Source organism: Diceros bicornis, chromosome 3, assembly GCF_020826845.1.
Source record: "Diceros bicornis minor isolate mBicDic1 chromosome 3, mDicBic1.mat.cur, whole genome shotgun sequence".
NCBI classification, from domain to species: domain Eukaryota; kingdom Metazoa; phylum Chordata; class Mammalia; order Perissodactyla; family Rhinocerotidae; genus Diceros; species Diceros bicornis.
This window is the reverse complement of record NC_080742.1, coordinates 74,010,811-74,029,287: the sequence shown is the minus strand read 5'-3', so window position 1 is coordinate 74,029,287 and position 18,477 is coordinate 74,010,811. Positions and strand designations below refer to the sequence as shown.

Below are 18,477 nucleotides of genomic sequence, written 5' to 3'. Positions count from 1 at the left end.
CAGGCAGGCGATACTGGAATGGGATTTTTCTAGCACTAACAAGCAATAAAGGTTAAGACGACAAAAACCCTTATGGACTGGGCCCTTTATCACAAACTCCCCTGAGAGCTTGGCACAGCCGGACAAAGAGACAGTTCGGAACCCCAGTCTACTCGGCTGGCCACCAAGGGGCACCCCGGTAAATGCACCTTCTGTGTGGTGGAGACCCAGGAGAAGATTCTCGCTGGTCACAAAGCAAAGTTTTTAAGACACAGGACAAGACAGAGACTACTCTGGGAAGAAAAGGGATCAAGATCAAAACCAAGAGTACTCTACCAAATTTAAACCAAGAGTCACTAAAAGCACAAGAAACTAGTTTCTCAAATATTTTCTCCTGCCAATCTAAATTTAGAAAGAGAAAAAATTTTCACCATTTCCTTCCGCTGGACTCCGCAGATAGAGATTCCGGGAGGCTGACGTGGTAAGAAGTCTCACCTTTTTGCCGGCTTTCGTCAGGCGTTCCCGTATCTCATCAGCTGCAGTAGTCCAGGGAGAAGGCAGGTCTTCCAGCCAGAGAAGGCAACCTGCCAGCCAGTGTGGATCCTGCCGACTACGCCAAAACTGCCGGGGGAAGAGGTGGAATCTCTCTCTGTCCTTTTTTTTAAGGTTTTTTATGGCTGGCCAAATAATTAACAAGACAGATTAGCATGAGAAAATAATATCAAGTTTAATAACAGGTATACATGGGAGAAAGCAGGGACACTGCATTTTTTAACACAATAGTAGAAATTTTCATCTTAAATACCATGTTTAGCCAATGACAAAGGAGGATTTTGGGGGTTGGGGGAGTCAGTTATAGGAGATTACCACTAAAGCACAGTAAACAAGAATAAGGTTATTATGTAGATTTAAGGCCTCACCTTTTACATTGATAAGCCTCTAGAAATGAGGCCATCCCCCCTTCTTCCCAAAACAGAGAGGGAGATATCTTTATAAATGGAGATTTCTCTTATAAACGTAAATGATTGTCTGTCAACTCCTCGCAGGGCCATCCAGAGAATGTGGCCAGAGAGACAGAACTTCCGATAAGATGGGCTTGTTGGTGCCTTTTTTATTGTAACATTTATCTTATATTATCTTTATAGCCATCATGATAGATCTGTTCTAGGAAGGAGTTATTATGTCAAATTTTTTAGGCAGTTAGTGGGGGAAGTCAAAGGTCTCTAGAGAAAACAACCAAGGTAAAGAGATAGATTTTAGGGTGGCCAAATCTTGATCTCCCACATGCATCAGCATCAGCAATGTCCCAAGGGTATGTCCGCTGGATTCTTAGCCACAGTCTTAAAATGGAAGAAGGAAGAGAATTGAAGTGATTAAACTGAATTGTGTATACATATATTTGAAATCTCATGTTGGAAGACTTGTGTAGAATTCTAAGTTGACCTGAAAAAGTAATATTAAAATTGCCTGAGTGAAAAAGTAGGACTTGAAGATCAATGATGGAGAAGTTAAATGAAGGAAGCAATTCAGGAAAGACTAAAGTTTGCTCATCCAGAGGTTGGAAAGTTTAATTTCAGAATCGTTGTTCCTCATGACTTGATTTCCTTCCTGTAGCATATCTGCTGGATACGTGCAGCATATTGGCTGCTGGAGAGTGACAGAGGACAGATAGCTGGTTTCAGAAAGAGTCTGAGACAGCTGGTGAGATTACTGAATCTGGGAGGCAGTAAGGGAGGAAGTCTCTAGCAGGGCTGAGGTCAGAGCTGTGGCACCCCAGCTCTCATGGGCAAGTCAGCACGGTCCCAGAGTCCCATGCTTCACTTCTTTTTATGCAAAAATGAAAGCAAGCAAGCCTTTAAGCCAAGTCTTTATATTAAAAAAGAAAAAGTTTTACTTTTTAAAAAATTTTCTTTTACGTTACAGCTAGGTTGTTTGTTATGAAAAGCATATTCATCGAAGCTACAGGGGTATCTTTTATAAAGCCTTGCTCTGGGTTCTTTATAAAGGCTACTATGTTACCATATCGTATATCTAAAATGCTCTCTGCATAGTTAAGTAACGTCCTTGAATGAAATAAACTGTCCTTTCTATGGAGATAGAAGTTAGACTATTCAAAGAAAACTTTTAGAAAGAAACAGTAAATCTTTAAGCTGAAGTTTGTGTGCTGTGATAAAATAAATTATTCTTTTTAAAGAGGTTTGACTTTGCCAGTTGAATTGGCTCTTAGTAACTAAACACTTCTTGCATGTATTATTTTTATTGTATTTTATAGATACAATCATTTTTTGAACAATTGCAATATGTTAGATATAAGTATATGTAGATATAGATATACTATTTGAGTATGTATACATATATATATTTATACTTATATACATAGGAATTGATGATAATGTGGCCTGCTGACAATATAAAATGTCTGGCCTTGGTGAATGCTGCAGTATTTGTGTGTAGCAGGGGTCATGCAAAGGCATTCCCAAAGGTCTCCTGAAAAGCACACTGAGACATAATTTGTTTTCCTTTTTCCATGATGGCACCATGGGTTGGGGTTGTGCTGTACGTAATCGTCAGTGGTGACCTAGAGACCATATTCCATGCATTGGCCAATGTCTATAGCCAATGTTCACAGTCCACTTCATTAATACCCAGGAAGACTTGTAGGAGAACGCATGGAGTCTTTTTGGAAAAAATGGGATCTTGTGCACATTCATCATATGAGTCAAGGTATGATTTATTGTTTTTCAGCATTCACATCGACATATGACCAATTATTTTTCATTTAAAATGAGTAAAATTGCCTTTCCAGTTTTTGTGATAATTTTAATAGGCCAGGAAAATGTATTGATTCTTAATATTTTATATCTCTTGTTTAATATCCATGGGGTATTATTCTATTCCTTGGAATAATGTTGTAGGATTACTCTTCCCCTGGAATCTCTGTATTCAGATATGTATTTGGACACTCATCCAGTTTAGTTCATACTTGTATGCAGGACAGACATATGTGCTGAAAAAAAAAAAAGACATGCAAGAGCTTAAACTTACAAAGCAGAGTAAAAATGAGGTGAATTCAATCTACAACACACAACTCACATCTTTCAATTCCTTATTATCTGGGTGGAACTTATAAAAAAGACATAAACTAGCCATATGTTACTTCAAAAATCTCCTCAACTGTGTGGCAACACCCTCATTATAGGAAATGATAAGGACCATTTAATACATGCAAATTGTCCATTGCACAGGGGAATTAGAGAGTAGAGGGAACTTGCTATAAAAGATGGGCCAGCCACAGAGAGATTTATCATTCTGTCCTATTTCAGTATTTGTCAAGTGTAGGTCCACCTCACTCCATTACACAGGGACATATGCAAAAAATCTATTTTCCATTACCTATGGACATATTGAAAAAATCTATTTCTTGATCTGGCAGCAAATGCATATTAATATTCTAACAAAGCAAACAATAAAAGTCTATGGTTAAATTGGGTGGAAAATATGAGTGGTTGAATGCCTGTGTGCCATTACCAGATCAATATAGACTGAGACAAAAAGAAAGAAAAAAGATATCATACACTGACATTGTACAATCTCTTTTAAGACAAGCATCTGTAAGAGGAATTTAACAAAAACAAAAAAATCATAAAATAGCTATTTTTAAAGAAATATTCTATCTTGCCAATAAAAACTGTCAGAAACTTTATTTTTTAGTACAAGTATAAATTTAACATAAAGCATAAAAATTCAGGAACGTTCTTAAGAGCTAACATCTGTGGATGATATACCAAGATCTCTTATTGTTTCTGCTGTGCTTATGAGTGAGTTTCCTCTTTGTATTGAATACATCGTGAATACAGCACAGACACAGACAGATCAAATGGTACCAGCCATAAGGGAGGCTCATTAATGGATGGGCACCTTCAGAAAGACTGGGTTTTTCCTAGAGTTACGGAGGCTTTTGAAGCATTTTCCTTGGCATAACTATCCCAAGGAAAAACAAAATGCATATTGACATTGACAGAGGACAACAATAATTGGGAAATTCTAATTAAGAAATCAAGAAAGATATTATTTCTTTATTACTGTTATTGGTTTCCTTTAATCTACTAGAATAATTAAGTTCGTTGAGCGCAGGGCTTATGTTTCTTTATCTTTGGATCTTCTGAGGACCCAAACAGAATGCTTTATTGGGTAAGTGCCCAATATATATTTTACAAATTGTAGTAAATTAAAATTTTATGATTCTTGGATTTTGAAGAATTGTACCAGAAAGGCCACTTCAATCAATATATTTATATACTAAAACTTCTGCTCAAAGTATCAAAAAAACTTCTTTCCTAATGTTCTTGTTTATTTTCCCTACTGAAAAAATTAATACAGATTAGGGCTTTCAGGAGTTGAAAGTGTCCTCTGCTCTTTGGGATTTTCAAGCTGTTATACAATCTTGGCAGGTCCTGGAGGTATCTCTGGGGCTGATAGAGAATGTACAAGATGTTCCTACTTCTGCTTTAACCAGAGCATCTGCACTTTTATCTGTTTATCTGTTATAAAATCTTGTTTCAAAATATGTGAAGACCTAGTCTTATACATTTCTGAGAATTTTTGGTCACATAATTTGAAGTAAGGCCAATAACAGTTTTTAAATGGCTTATGCCTATAACGAATAAGTGAATGCTACAACTGTTTTTATAACTGTATGCACTTCTTACAACTTCTTCCACTGACAAACTTTTATTAAAGTTACTGGTAAGCATCGCTGACATTCAGTTGTAATACTCCGTGTACATGAACTTATTGCCAGTGTCCTATCTGATTGGTAGATGCTCATGCTAAAGTAATTGCTAAATAGTTTAATGTAACCACTGCTGCTATGTACCAAATGATCTTAACTAAATTTCATAAATTTTTCCCTACTTGTAGATGTGCTGATGAGCTTTAAATAAAATCACTAAAGATGGGCTATAAGAAAAAGCAAGAAGCATGCAATGTGAAGAGAGAAGTTAAAAACAAGACCACAGTTTAAAGCTTCCCACCAGTTCCCTTGAGGGAAATCTTATCTGATCAAAGTCAAGCTCACCATTCCTATTAAAGACTATATTCTCCAACTAACAGAGACTTTGATTCATCACAAGGTTTGAACACATCAGCAATAGCTATTCTTTAAAAAAATATTGGGGACATCATGTTTAGGAATATCCATCTCTAAGCCCAATTCCAGAATTCCACCACATTGTTCAGTCTGAAGTGTGTAGTCTACATTGGGGACAAGGTGGGAATGGGTGGTTGGAATGGCAATTGCCTATTTTAAAACAGAAAATATGAGGGCCAGCCCCGTGGCTTAGCGGTTAAGCGTGCGCGCTCCGCTGCTGGCTGCCTGGGTTCCGATCCCGGGCGTGCACCGACGCACAGCTTCCCCGGCCATGCTGAGGCCCCGTCCCACATACAGCAACTAGAAGGATGTGCAGCTATGACATACAACTATCTACTGGGGCTTTGGGGGAAAAAAATAAATAAAATAAAAATTTAAAAAAATATATCAAAACTGAGTAAGCACATACAGTTTGTAAGTATATAGAAGGTGTCAAGGCAATTCTCTGATTGTATCTGTCTTATTAATATGGGTGAATAATGATCCCCTAGTTTCAAAGAGACTAGGGAAAAATAAGACTGGTGCTGGAATTAGATCAAGTAAACATATTAGAAAAACTTGAGTGGGAGATTGTCTTGGGGGGTTGTTAGAATAAATGTAATATTAATGTAGAAGTTTATAGGCGTTTCATATACATTATCCTATATAATATTTTTAAAAATTCTTTGTGGTAGAAAAGGCAATTATTCTTCTTTACTGATGAAAAACAATGATTGCAAAGTGTTAGCTATCTTGTCTCAGGTCACGTAGTCAGTACATGGTGAAGCAGAGACTCAAACTCAAAACCTCTTATTCTAGCTTCAGTCTCTCTTCAAGACATCATTATAGTTTCAATACCATTCTCAATGTAGAAAAAGGTATTACTAAGTGATCTCTGCAATTATATTGTCACTTGCTTTCCTTTATGAAGACGAAAGCAACCTTTAGTATAAAAAGGGCTTCTCACTGGTTTTAAGTAGTGGCAATTGAGACTACTCATGTAAGCTAGGTAGATCATAAAAAGATTGTGCTCCCTGACCTAATGACTATGATGGACTCACTAATCAAGTTAACTTTACTAATAGCAAGACAATATGTTTGGTCTGAGGTACAGTAAACATGGACTGACAAACGTAACCATCCATAAATTAAATCCTTAATTGGACTTAGTTTTTTTCCCCTGTATTATATGAAATCAAAATAGACAGGCTTGCTTGTTGAAACATGGGCAGTAACCAGCACTGGGGGATCAGGGGAAAGCTTCTGTTAACACTGATGGCTCGTTTCCCAATTGTCATAAATTCCTAACCAGATTTAAATCATTCCTCCTTCTAAACTCAGCAATCCCAGACAGTTAAAAATATGTTTCTTGTTGTTATTGCTGTTGAAAAGTAATAACTATAAGTGCTTTTAATGGACTCCCTACATAAAAAGTTTCATCATTCAAATTGAATCTTTTCCTTAAAAGAGAGAGAATGAACAGTTATTTCTCCTAAACTATTTTTTTTCTCAGAAGTATTCAATAAAATCAGTTCATTAGTTTTTTATTATTATTAACAAAAGATAAGTTTCTCTCCCAGAGTCTTATGCACTAATTTAAATTGACAATGGTTGAAAAAAGTGATAATAAATGCAGGAAAAGTGGTTATCTTTTAGAGAACTGTCAAGGATATGAATGACAAATAACGTAACAAGGGAACAACATTAATAAAAGGATGAGCATTAGGAACACACAATACTGTGTCAAATTACGCTGCATTGGATAAACAAATCCAGTGAATCATTTTCTGACTCACATAGTACTTAACCAAAGGAAAAAATGTGAAAAAGAACAACAAAAAAATAAATTTCGAAGAGCTACAAGGATTGGAGTGACAGTTGGAGAGGTGAAATGTACTAGGAAGTCAAGGAATTTTATGTTTGGGCGAGTCATGTGTCAGATCTGCAAGGGACTGAATGTCATTCAGACTCTAAACGATAAAGATAGAAATGTACTGCCAAAAGTATAACATCCAAAATGAAACTGATTGAGGCATCTGCAATATTAAACCAGCTAAAGCTGTGGAATTTGCACTGAAAGTCAGCTTTACAGGAAAGGATGTCGGATAATGTCCACCATGAAGCATGTCCCCAGCTTGTATGAAAGTAAAGCAAAAGTAAACAAAAAAAAAAGTAAAGCCCAGTCTTATAGGAAAGTCTGCTGTTGAACCTACATAAGTATGAGCATAATAAAATGGGTAGGTATTTATTTCCCAAGATCCCCTAGCCTACCAAAAATTCTGAAAAGATAAATGGAAGTTTGTACCCAAAGAGAGTTGTGAACAATTTATTTGAAAACTTATTAAGTAAACAGGTTATTATAATGTAGTATGAAATGTCACATGTTCAGTTTAGCTACACGCGATAAATAATGAGGAAACAATGCTTAAAAACACATGACAGTGAAATCTTTCTTAAGTATCAAGTTCTTTCATTGCACAAATTACTGATATATTTGGTATTCCGAGGGGAAAAAAAACGCTTATTGCTTCCTTGGCTGAGCTGAGCCACCCCATTGCTTGAGGAGTTAATAACAACAGACAGTTTTAAACACCTTGGGCAGATGAAGAGCGTGCTAAATGCGTGGTTTATCCTACGGTGGAGAAGAGATAATACATTAAACTAACGCAGTGATCTCAACCTGGCAATAACTCTGAATTCCACCAGGAATAAATCTCATCGTCATTTTAATACTTGGCTGCATAAATTAATGGAATTAGTGACCAAGGGATTAGTAAATATTTAGGAAAAACTTGGTAACGTTGAGGAAAAGTTCACTTTAAATGGTCACCCTAACCAGAGAATTGGTTGTCTTGGGTTTAGTTATTTACTCTTATAAAGGGATAATTTCTCTTATGAAAACGTAGATGAACTATAAAGTCTCTTCAATCCACTGTCTAGCAGTTGCCCAAGCCAACATCTTGGGTGTCATCTCGGACTCCTTTCTTTCCTTGAAGGAAACCATTTTCATTGATTTTCATCTCGTCTGTCAACACCATATCTCTCCTGAATTATTGTAACAGCCCCTGTGCTGATCTGTCTGCCTCCTGCCTTGCCCTTGACCAATGCGTGCATCACGCTGCAGTGAAGGGGGCTGAACAGTTATAACACTGTATTGTTTTTGCCTAGTACTTTGTGTCACCTCTGCTAGACTATATGCTTTTGAGGAACAGAAATAGTGTTTCCACCACTTTTAAATGCCTAATATCTGGCACTTATTATACACTGGTACAATATTTTTTAGATGAATTAATGAATAGATGGTTGGATAGATGCCTGGGAAAATCCTACACCTATGAGAGCAAAATTATAAATGATGATCAGCATAAAGAAATGCTACCTCTAGAACTACAGTTTTAGTGCATCATGAAGTAAATGCAATTTCATCTTTAACCACAAAAACTTAATATGCGTTCACAGCATTGTCCTTGTGGGCAAATTCATTCTGAATTCCAAATAACTGAATTATCCTATAGACCTTTACGATACATGCCAGTCATAAGGTAGGGCTTGTTATGTTTAAAATACATGCCATCTATTAAAACTAATAAGGTCTGTGGAAATCATGAAACAAAAGAGATAAATAAAAACAGAATGTTTTCTATCCTGAAGTTGGAATGTCATGTCAGGCAAGTAGAAAATAAAATGATTAATGTAGGATCTGGGAAAATGGACGGTGTACCCAAGCAAGTAATCACAGATATAGATCGCACTGTCTCCATTTCCAGTGTGACAAGTGAGATGTACCACTCACCATGGAATTCTTTGCAAGTACTGTTTTTAAAATCCTCTAGTTTTTTTGGTCCATCTTAACTGGCAGGCCATAAATAAATGTTGACACGGCATTACTGTGTGTCTGTTCCATTTCACCAATTTTTGGACTTTTTTTTCATTTACTTAGAAAAAACAGTACAGGATAGCAAAGGAAAGGGCAGCAGGAAGATTTTTTTTTTAATTCTTGAGGGCTCAGTTACTGACTGGGATGCTTCTCTTAAAAAGATTAACTATAACTGGAATGACTTAGGACTGTCCTTAATTTCTTTACTAATAAGATTACAGGCCCTAAAACATTGCGCTTCTTCAATGTGTTTCTCTAGACTTTATTAATATTGCCAAAGTCTAGAAGTGAAGATGATCCTTTACAATCTTCTAATGTCCAATGAAGTTTCTAATACTCTCAATCATATATTCTCTTGGGAGAAACTCAGTAACAAATTTGTTCAAGGGGCTTGTTGAGTTGAACTGGATACACCTGAAAAAGATGGATGCATGTGAGAGTACCATGTAACCATCACACAAAATCACCAGCTTATAAGAATCACTGCTCAGTATTAACCCCATTTTATGACATCCTATAATACTATAATTCTCGCAACAATTGTAAAATTTTCCAAATAAGAGAGATATTAATTTGTTTTAATTGAAAGATTATATGGTATTCTGCAGTTTATGGAAACAGAAGATGTGAAAAGAGGTAAAGCTAGAGAATGGGTAAAAAAAAAGACCAAATCAAATAAAGATAAATAGCTACAATTAGAGAAAGATGAAATATCACTTGTCCACTACAAGAGAACACTCATAAAAACACATCAGTAGTAATTTTGGTAAAATGAGTTGTTGGATACTGTCTCTATGGCATTAAATTAAGCACAGTTTGGGAAGCATCAAACATTTGGTTGTGAAGTCACAGAGGCAGTTTGTAGCAAATAGTTAGAACCAACTTTCGTATTGCAAACAGTCATTCAACCTACTTATAAATACCAATATGAACAAAAAAGGAACGAAGTTTGATTATTTAATAAATAATTTTCAAGAGCAATTGTATTGATACAAGCTTAATATCAGGTAATATCTGGTCTTAAGGGATTTTTTTAGCCACTTTACAAGAAAGTGTTTAGAAAATAAAGATTCAATTTTCATTATTTTAAGACTTTCAAACACTATGTAGACAGTAGATGTACAAAAACAAAATGATTATTTACACTACATGTATTTTCAAGGGACTATGGAAAAGCCCAAACGTCTCTAGCTTATTGGATTTCACCAGCTGTTATGTGAAATTCCTTTCCCTACAAAATATAAAAAACCAAGTAATGAATTCCATGGAGTATTTTCCTAAGCACAAAAATATCAGTATTCTAGTGTATTTTGGATAAGTATACTAATGTCTATTTTATAGAAGATACAACTACATGGTGAATACAACCTAGAGCTTCAGGACTTATCAGGCCATTGTTTACATGAAGTATGTAGCAAAAAAAAAAAAAATGAAATAATTTAGGGCCAGATGCATATGGGCAGAATTTATAATCTCTAAATAAAGAATTGTGTAAGTTCAAACAACAACACCCTCCATAGATGATAGAGAAAATGATGTCTCCATGATCCTTTGAGTGTTGTAGCATAGTATAATAGTTACTCTATTAATTCTACGTGGATTTATTGGCCATCTGCTATGTGCAGAGCACTATACTGTCTTTTTTTCTTTGCTCATTTGGGTGTTTTATTTTTAGTACATAATCTGCAGAGAGAAAGGGTATAATTTAATATCTCCATTTATTCATCTACCTATTAGACATACATAGGCTCCCATTTATCATATTCCTCTAAAACAGAGAGACACCTTGTTCTAACTTGAAAACTTTTATAGTTACAAGTTGTCCACAACCTCATTAGATAGCCCCCCTTTTTAATGGAAATGTTCTAATTCTAAGGAATCTTTTTCTCATATTGAACAGAAATATGCCCCCTTAACATATATTGATATATGTAGAGGGAGGGAGAGAGAAGGGATTTATTATAAGGAATTGGTTCATACAGTTATGGAGGCTGAGAAGTCCCAAGACCTGCAGTCAGCGAGCTGGAGATGTAGGAGAGCCCATGGTATGTTCCAGTCTGAGTCTGAAGGACTGGGAACCAGGAGAGTCATTTGTACAAATTCTACTCCGAGTCCAAGTCCAAAGGCAGGAGAGAACTGACATTCCAGCTCAAAGACAGACAGAGAGAGAGCAAATTCTCCCTTATTCAGCCTTTTGCTCTATTCAGGCCTTCAACGGATTAGATGAGGGCCACCCACATTAGAGAGGGCAATCTGCTTTACTCAGTCTACAGATTCAAATGTTAATCTCATCCAAAAAAATTCTCGTAAATACATCCAGAATAATGTTTAACCAAAAATCTGGGCACCCTACGGCCTAGTCAAGTTGACACACAAAATTTACCATCACACTTATGTTGCTTTCTTGCCCAATATTCTCTGCTGACTGTGAAACAGCCATGACATCCAAATATTTTAGCACTTCTCTTCAGCATTACTTTAAATCCTCACCTCCAAAAACATTGCTAAACTCCAGCATAGTTAGGAAATTATAGCAATGTCATATATTGGTTTTCTGATGGTTGTGGGCCAGGATGGTACCAGCAAAGGTGGTGAAAAGTGTTTGGTTCTAGACATTTAGTAGCAGAGGTGATAGGATTTTTCTTATAGATGGGAGTGTGGTGTAAGATAGAGTGAGGTAAAGAACGATGCCACATTTGGCCTGGACAACTGAGAGAACGGAATTACTACTTCTGAAGCAAGAAAGATTACCGGGGCTGCAGGTTTGAGGGTGGGGTAGGAGGAGTCAGAAACTCGGTTTAAGAAATATTAACTTTGGGAAGCCTATACAACATACAAGTGGAGAGGTTGGTAGGCCACTGAATATATGTTTGGTGTTTAGTAGAGATATTAAGTCTGGAGAAATAATTTTAATAAGACTGGAGAAATAATCACACCAAATAGATGATATTTTTAAGTCATGAAACTGATGAAACCACCCAAGGAGTAAAGACAAACAGAAAAGTTTAAAAATAGAATGTGCTTAAGTACATACATAAACAGAATTATCTATGTTCATTGAAAACAAATCATATGGGTTGGAAAACTTCATAATATTTTTCTTCCTTTTAAGCAATCCCTCCATACATAGACCTCAGATAAGCTCAAATCACTCTAAGATACCCAAATTTAACTTAACCTGCTCCGGAATTCTTTTGGAACTGAAAATAATTTAGCTGACACTATAAAAATAGGGCAGAATTTTCTTATTCTGAGTCCTCAAGGCAGTAGGGTAGAGGAAACAGTGGAATGACCCCAGTCTGGGAGTAGAATCATTTCTAAAAGAAGCTAAAAACAGTACTGGGCTCACAAATTATATACAAGCCCTGAGATTTTAATAATTTTGTCACATCAGAGTTATCCGCTTCCTGTTGCTTTATAAATAAGTATGTTTAACTTTTATTATAACAAAATAAGACAGGGCACTTGGAGCTGAAGGTCAAGGTAATAAATCTGCTCATATGAACCCAGTCTATCCAGACACTATTGATTTTGTTTGCATCTGCTCCAAACATTTCCTGTAATAACTTTAAAGGTCATCAATCAAACTTATCCTATACATAAAACATGTACAAGGCAAAGTGAATAGGAAATACTTATTATTTTCAGCATTTATAGTCCTGCCTACTTAGCAGTATTTTGTAATCAGTAACATATTTCTCATATGATTGATAGTACTGTATCTGGAAAATGATCATTCTGAGCCTGGTCATACAATTTTGATCATTCTATCTTCATTGCTCAGCTAGCTCTATCCATGAAATAATAGTGTAAGCTATTTCCTTGGATTCTATAAAGATTAGAATATTTTACTAATGATCTTAGACAAATCAGACACAAAAGCAAAGATTTTAAGCAGAAAAGTTTGATCAATTCAATCACATTGAAAATCTTCCAAATGACACCATAATATGAAGCTAAAAGTAGGCACTAAAAAACTTGAAATGTATAGCAAGCAAAAAAACAATATCCAGAGCACTATATATATATACATTTCCACGGGAAAAGAAGGATATGAACTGGAAATTTACAAAGGATGATGCAAGAATGGTCAAAAAAAGCCAAATGATAAAACGTTCAGCTTCACTGGTAATCAAGGAAATGCAAATTAAAAGAGTGAGATATAATATCTCACCTATCAAACTGGCAAATGTATTAGTCTGACAATCCTAAGTTCAGACAAGGGTATAGGTAAATGGGTATTCTCCAGCTTTGCTGGAATGGAAATTGTTATAACCTCCTTGAAGAGTAATTTTGCAATAGCTGGTAAGGTTGAACATACCCATACTTTACAGCTTAGCAATTCCTCTTCTAGGTATATACCCTTGAGAAATTTTTACACATGTGTTCAAGGAGGCATATTCACAAATATACATTGTGACATTGTTGAAATTTTAAAAACTGAAAACAATCAAAATGTTATCAACAGATGAATGGATAAATAAATTATGGTATATTCATGTGATGGACTAGATCTCTATTAAAATATTAAATGAACAATATAATACTAAATGAAGTATAACACTAAAGGAAAAGACGCTAGTTCTATATTGGCAGGTAAAGATACTAGGATTTTGATAATAATATGATAAAATTTATGTAAAATTTTAAAACTCACAAAAAATGTTACATGCTTTCATGGATATATACCTATGTTAAAATGTATACAAAGCATAAATATAAAGAACAAATAAACTTTATGATAGCAGTTGCCTCTAGAAAAGAAGGAAGAGGAATGGGTGTGGCAAAATGTATATAAGCATATTGTCAAGTTTTTCTTGCTTAAAAAGTAATCTGAAGCAAATGCTATAAATTGTTGACATTTATTAATCTCAGATGGTAGTATATGTAAGTTTATCATATTTCTCTATATACTTTCCAATTAGGTTAATTTTTCACATTAAATATTTTCTTCACAAAGGAAATTATAGTTATGTATTTTCATTAAACCTGTTAATTTAGGAATTACTATATTACACATACATTTATAATCATATGTATTTATAACAGTATTTAGTGTTGATATTATTTGTCCATTTTTAAAAGGTTACAGAACTGTCTCTTTATTCATCATGTTTTTAAGACAATACCAATAATTTCTAGCTGAAATGCATTTCCTCTAAATTCTACATGTTTTTGATAACTTTGCCACACTTCTGACTACATATCTTCTTTGAGAGCTCCACACACTCATGGCAAGATCCTTACCCCTCCCCAACAACTGCAGCCTTTCTCTCCCTGTCTGCCTGCCTGTCCATAAGAATGATCTCATCACACCATTTATTCTTCTTTACCTTTATTACCTTGACAAGCCTGAGAGAGAAGGCTGGGACTTCCTGGCTTGTCTCTAATACCCAGAAATACATGCCCAGATATCTCTGAATATCCTTGAACGAGTTATTCTGAGCCCATCTCCTATCCCTTCCTAACTCTTGAAATCCATTCTGGAGGGGAACCTCTGGAACTCATAGTCATCAGCAAATTTCCCTATAACCTCTACCAATTCTCTGAAAGTTCCCTTCATCTTCTTTCTTTAATTGAAATCTGGCCCTCCGCTGCTGCTGTGCATTCCTCTGTAGCTTTTGCAAATGGTGGCCGTGTCTCTCACACACGCCACCTTCTGCAGGTCTTTTTTGCTTTTCATTTCTAGCTCTAGACAGTTACATCCTCTTCTTGGAAATCCCCAGCATTTCTGAAGCTCATGCTTCATGCTCTATTATCCTTACCCTCCTCATTGCTGCTCTTTAGATGCCAGTGGATAATTCTCCTTCATCCCTTGGAGATTTTAGCTCTTGGACTTCTCAGGTTCCAGAACTGTGCGAAATAAATGTCTGTGGTTTAAGCCACCCAGTCGATGGTATTTTGTTATAGCAGCCTGAGCTGACTAATACAATGGTCATAGCTAACTAGTGGGGAAAATGTTGCTATGAAACACTAATATGACTCCTCTTTTAGAAGAGAGGGAGTCAGAGAGGAAAACATGACTTGAATATTGCCCTTATCATATCCTAAAATTTCAAAGATTGAGTAATTCTGGAATAGATGATTATAAGGTTAGATAGTCATTGTACCCTTATACATTCTTTTTTATTATCAAGCTGAATAACTGCTTGTCCTAACCTCAAGCATTAGTTGGCATAGGCCTAGATGTACACGTTACCACAGAAGGAACAGACACAGGGACAACAGTGCCGGCCGTTGCCATCTGCACTGCTCTTAAATGTGCAAAATGCCATCTATTGAAGTTACTGAAAATTTCTTCACCGCAGGTCTCATTTATCTTGTATTTTCTAGTAACTTTCTCCTAAACTAATGATGCTTTTCACTGATTTGGTACTCTATAAATATCTGTTGAACGAATGAACAAAAGAGTGGATCACATAAAAGGTAAAAATTCACTTCCTGTAACTGATTTTTAAAATATAATACACGTCTTTTAAACGTCATATAATCTCTCTTTTCACAATGGAAACCGTAAAATTAATGTTTTTAAAAATTCCATCTAGCTCATTAAAGTGAAATATTTCCTATCCGAATAATTTTTAGTGTCATCGTTATAAAAACTTACACGGGGATTTTGGTGGCTTATAATTTCAAATAAAATAAGACAGAACAGAAGGAAAGTCTTTGTAAAATATACGTTGCTTCATTTAACCTTCTAATGAAGCAACAATATTAGTCCCATGCTAGAGAGGAAGAAATTGAGGCTTTGAGATGGTGACTTGCCCCAAATATAGAGAGTAAGGAAGATCATCCAACCTCAAGATCATCTGACTTTATTTTTCTTTCAACAACAAGCTACCTCCCAGGACTTGACTCTCCCCGCTTCTCTGACAAAGATACAAACATAGGTACATATGAAGTCTCTTTGGGAATTTTCCTCAGATAGGGAGGAGGGGCAAGTCGTGCTCCCATCTGTTTTCTCCTGGAAACATCTCTGATTCACTCCATATGATCTTTAGTTTCCATTTAAAACAAACTTCATTATTTCTGAGCTGAATCTGTACTCCATTATACGATATTGTCACTTATCCATGTTTTGCATTGCTCTATGTTCTTTAATAAATTTGTCCCCTCAGATTTTAAACTTAAAATATATTATTTATTTCTGATTAAAAGAAAACATGTTCATTGAAAAGCATTTGGAATATCAAGAAAAACATATTCAACAAAACTAAAGTCATTCATCATCCAACTACCCAGAAATAAACACTATTAACATTTTGGTGTTTCCAATTTCTTTTATTTTATAAATATATTTATATATTAATATATACTTATTTCCAAAATTGTACCATACTGTACTTTTTATTTTATATCTGTCTGCATTTGATTATGTCATTATGTTGCTAAGTTCATGCCACCATTTTATTTAATTTTCTATCTATATTCATGAAGGAGATAAATCTGTGTGTGTGTGTGTGTGTGTGTGTGTGTGCAGCAGTGTACCAGAACTGGCTTGTGCCACCTTGCGAGAACCCCTTGGATGCATGTCTTCCCAACTTTGCTCTCAGTGAATTCACTTGGTAGTTTCAAATCAGCTATGGTAGGAATTTCTACAACTTGCTACATATTGGGGCTTTTTTTCTCTCTCTTAAATTCCAGAGAGCTAGCTTACCGGCACACTACTGGGTTTGAGTGTACTGGGCATGCTAACCTCAGAAAATAAAAGAAGATTTCCAGGCCAGCTCCTTGGCTTAGCGGTTAAGTGCGTGCGCTCCGCTACTGGCGGCCCGGGTTCGGATCCTGGGCGCGCACAGACGCACTGCTTTTCCGGCCACGCTGAGGCCGCGTCCCACATACAGCAACCAGAAGGATGTGCAGCTATGACATATAACTATCTACTAGGGCTTTGGGGGAAAAAAAAAAGGGAGGAGGATTGGCAATAGGTGTTAGCTCAGAGCTGGTCTTCCTCAGCAAAAAGAGGAGGATTAGCACAGATGTTAGCTCAGGGCTGATCTTCCTCACCAAAAAAAAAAAAAAAGAAGATTTCCATACTTCAATGTTTTGAAAATATTTATATCACACATGTGTTATCTGTTTCCTGATATAGAGAAACTGGACGTCTCATATGTCGCTGGTGGTGATGTAAAGTGGTATAGACACTCTGGAAAACAGTATAGCACTTATCAAAGTGAAAATACTTACCTTATGACTAAGCAATTGCACTCTTGGGCATTTTTCCCAGAGAAATGAAAACATATATCTGCACGAAAACCTGTATGTGAGGTTAGTAGCAGTTTTACTCGTAATAGCCCCAAACTGGGAGCAGCTCAAATATCCTTCAATAGTGAACGGTTAAACAAACTGGTGAATCCATATCATGACATATTACTCAACAATAAAACAGAACAGACTATTGTTGAACCAATACTTGGATGGATTTCAAGAGAATTATCCTGAGTGAAAAGAGCCAATCCCAAAAGTTTACATAATGTTTGATTCTATTTATATAACAGTTTTGAAATAACACAGTTGTAGAGATGGAGAACAGATTATGATCCAAAATAAAGATTTCAAGAAGAAAAAGAAACTTGTTACATTTACAGAGATTTTGTATGCATTTTTGTTACTAACTTAGTTTGCTTGGGCGGCCATAACAAAATACCACATACCGGGTGGCTTAAACAACAGAAATTTATTTCCTCACAGTTCTGGAGGCTGGAAGGGCAAGATCAAGGTGTCCGCAGGTTTGATTTCTTCTGAGGTCTTCTCCCTGGTTTGAAGACGGCACCTTCTCACTGTCCTCACATGGTCTTTCTTCTGTCTATGTGTACCCCTGTTGTCTCTCTGTGAGCCCAAATTTCCTCTTCTTATAAAGGACAACAGCCGGATTGGATTACAGTCCACTCTAAGGGCCTCATTTTAACTTAATCACCTCTTAAAGGCCCTGTCTCCATGACAGTCACATTCTGAGGGACTAGAGTTTAGAGTGTCAGCATGTGAATTTTGGGGAGGACACAATTCAGCCCATAACACTAATGAAACCATAGAGGGAGATTTTTCATTTATTTGTTTTTTTGTTGCTTATAAGAAAATCCCACAGTCAGTTCTTTAAGGAACAGTTCATATTCGTGTTACTTTTCTTTTCTACTCAGTAAGACAAATAACCCAAGATTACAGATGAAGCCTGGCCAGTGCTGGGTGTCCTTCTCTTTAGCCACCCACCCTCTTATCAGAAAAGCTACCACTCACCCAAGAATTCATGTTTGTCTAGATAATCTCACTGCCCGGCAGGAGAAGCCTACAACCCGGAGGGCTGATGCTCATAGTCTGGCTTATGACTATTGCAGGTTCCAGTGAGAAATCGCTGTCATATGTGTGCTCTTCCTCTGAATCTTTGAGATATTGTTTCCTTTCCCTTGTTCAACAGCTTTGCTTTTTCTTATAGCTCATGCTTGAAGAGGAAGAATTGATCCCCCCAATATTTTTCAATAAATGAAATGTGTGGGCT

The 18,477-nt window shown here is 36.1% G+C and overlaps 1 long non-coding RNA gene across 2 annotated transcripts in view; it reads left to right on the top strand.

The window, feature by feature from the left end:
- The window catches only part of LOC131396798 (uncharacterized), a 255,572-nt gene that overhangs the window by 116,981 nt on the left and 120,114 nt on the right, over positions 1-18,477 (top strand). The window lies entirely within an intron of this gene.